Source organism: Bison bison, unplaced genomic scaffold, assembly GCF_000754665.1.
Source record: "Bison bison bison isolate TAMUID 2011002044 unplaced genomic scaffold, Bison_UMD1.0 scf7180017864462, whole genome shotgun sequence".
Classification (NCBI taxonomy): Eukaryota; Metazoa; Chordata; class Mammalia; order Artiodactyla; family Bovidae; genus Bison; species Bison bison.
The window spans coordinates 785,919-789,003 of record NW_011495024.1 but is presented as its reverse complement, the minus strand read 5'-3'; the positions used below and the strand labels follow the sequence as shown (position 1 = coordinate 789,003).

The following is a 3,085-nucleotide window of genomic DNA, read 5'->3' as shown; positions in this document are numbered from 1 at the left end:
GAAGATTTGGGAGAATGGCATTGAAACATGTATAATATCATGTATGAAATGAGTTGCCAGTCCAGGTTCAATGCACGATACTGGATGCTTGGGGCTAGTGCAGTGGGACGACCCAGAGGGATGGTATGGGGAGGGAGGAGGGAGGAGGGTTCAGGATGGGGAACACATGTATACCTGTGGCAGATTCATTTTGATATTTGGCAAAACTAATACAATTTGTAAAGTTTAAAAATAAAATAAAATTAAAAAAAAGAAAAAAAACTGGATTAAAAAAAATTAACAGAAGAGTTAGAATATAAAGTTGATTAATCTCAAGGAGTGGGAGAGAGTGAGAAAGAAAAACAAAGAAAAAAAAAAGATAAAATGAGAAGGTCAAGCTAGAAGGTCTAATATTGAACTGAAAAGAACATTAGAAAGAGAAAATGGAAAAAATGAAATGGAGGAAATTACAAAATAAATAATTCAAGAAAGTTTTTTGGAACTATAGGATGTGAGTCTTCATAATGAAAAGGCTGATCAAGTACCAAGCAAAATGAATGAAAAACCATGACAAGGCATATACTTGTGGCAAAAAAGGGATAAAGATAAGACTTAAGGCTCCCTAGAGAAATAAAACTGGCCAAAGGATGCGCTCAATTGCTCAGTCTGACTCTCAGTCAGTCTGACTCAGTGTCTGACTCTTTGAGACCCCATGGACTGTAACCCACCAGGCTCCTCTGTCCATGGAATTTTCTAGGCAAGAATACTGGAGTGGGTTGCCATTTCCTTCTCCAGGGGATCTTCCAGACCCAGGGATAGAACCAAAGTCTCTTGTGCCTCCTGCACTGGGAGGTAGATTCTCTACCACTGTGCCTCCTGGGAAGCCCATATACCTGAAACTAATACAGCATTCCAGAATACTGGAGTGGGTAGCTGTTCCCTTCTCCAGGAGATCTTCCCAACCCAGGGATTGAACCCAGGTCTCCCACATTGAAGATGAATTCTTTACCAGCTGAGCCACAAGGGAAGCCCAAGAATACTGGAGTGGGTAGCCTATCCCTTATCTAGGGGAACTTCCCAGCCCAGGAATTGAACTGGGGTCTCCTGCATTAAAGGAGGATTCTTTACCAACTGAGATATCAGGGAAGCCCTGGGGCTAAAGGATAGGAAATCATAATAGCATCAGACAGCCAGGCAATAATGGCCTTACCAATTTTTCAAGAAAAATATTTTTCAAGTCAGAATTCTAAAATCAGCCAACCATCCATCCATCAAATGTGAGAATGAAATAGACATACCCTCAGTTAGGCAGTGCTCAAAACACGGTCTTGCAAGCTACAGAAGGATGGATTACATTAAAACCAGGGTGTAAACCAAACAAGAGGAAGACAGGGAAGCAGGGAACAGGCTCCAACACAGGCAGGACTGAACACTGGTCCCGGGATGGCAGACCAGGGAGTCACAGAGGCCCTGGGAGGGGAGGCTCCTCATTAAATCAGCACAGGGGACATGCTGACAGATTTTCGAGGTGGTGGAACATTTTCAAAAAAATAGCAAGCATTAATGGAAATCAAGGTAAAGGCAATAAAAACAGGCAAATACTGCTGGCAGGAGAAACCGGAGTTCCTGGTAAAAGGAGACAGTCAATGAGTTAAATTTGCCCATTTATAATTAGCCAAAAACTGGGATAGCATTATGAGAGAACAGACTCAGGTGAAGAGGGGAGGGGGTCTAACAGAAATCAATGCATCTAACTGTCATAAATATCCATAAGAACTGGGAGTGACTGAGAGTGAGCAGGTGTGGAGCAGGAGTTGCTATTTTTATGATAATTCTTTTACAGTTATTTTGCTTTTCCAAGATATGTACATGTATCAGTATTAAGTTGCTAAAAACTAAAAACTGTTTGAAAACACATGAGAGGTTGCTGTGGCTGAAGCTGCCATGATGAGTGTCCTGAGACAGCTCTGAGGGGTGCAGTTTGAAAACCATAGATAGAGAGAAAACCTACTCTGTTCTTTGACTGAACTCAGAAAATTAAGAGCTCCCAAAGAGTGCTGAACGAGGATGGGTACTCCTCTACCATCAGGGACGAGATCCTCATGGATGATGTAAAGCCTGGTTGAAGGCAGGGCACGTGTATCACCTTCGAGAAGGAAGAGGACCAGAATCCCAACATCATCTCAGCTGACATCATCTTATCATAAAGGAGAAAATGCACCCTTGCTTCCACAGGGAGAACGACAACCTCTTCTTTGTGATCTCCATCTCCTTGAGTAAGGCTCTGACCCACTACTCTGTGGAGGTGAAGACCCTAGATGACTGTCTGCTCAACATCCCCGCCAGTAACACTGTCCACCCCAAGGGCTACAAGAAGGTGCCAGGTAAGGGGATGTTGCCAGAGAACCCCATGAAGAAGGGGGATGTCTTCATTTTCTGTGCCAGCCAGTTCCCTACCTGTCTCACACCCCAGCAGAAAGAGATGCTGTGCCAGGCACTGCTGACCTGACTCTGGTGGACTGGGCCTGGAGCAGGGGAGGTGAAGGCTAGCTGGGCCTGACCAGCTCAGCCTCAGGTGTGCAGTGGAGCCAGCCCACGGCACAGACATGACATGAGGGTGGGATGGCCATCCTCATGGAACTTTTAAACTGACACAATGAAGTTTTTGTTGTTGTTCAGTCGCTAAGTCATGTTTGACTCTGCGACCCCATGGAGTGCAGCACGCCAGGCCTCTCTGTCCCTTTATATTTAAGGAAATAAAGTGTTTCTTTTTTCCTTTTAAAAAAAAAAGATGCTATAACTCAGACAGATTAAGTGATGCTCCCAAGTTCAAGTTCGACTGAACTGCAGCCTGGGCTCACTCCTCAGTGAACACTCCCAATGGCCCCCTTTCTCTTCTGGATCCTTTCCATCACCACTAAACATGTCTAAGCCTCACCATCTGATGCTGGGAGGGATTGGGGGCAGGAGGAGAAGGGGACGACGGAGGATGAGATGGCTGGATGGCATCACCGACTCGATGGTCATGAGTTTGAGTGAACTCCGGGAGTTGGTGATGGACAGGGAGGCCTGGCATGCTGTGATTCATGGGGTCCCAAAGAGTTGG

At 45.1% G+C, this 3,085-nt stretch overlaps 1 protein-coding gene and 1 pseudogene across 1 annotated transcript in view; one reads left to right on the top strand and one right to left on the bottom strand.

Moving 5' to 3' along the window:
- The window catches only part of SLC35F3 (solute carrier family 35, member F3), a 448,640-nt gene that overhangs the window by 32,017 nt on the left and 413,538 nt on the right, over positions 1-3,085 (bottom strand). The gene's annotated exons all lie outside the window — the stretch shown is intronic.
- On the top strand, positions 1,543-2,488 carry LOC105003140 (annotated as a pseudogene).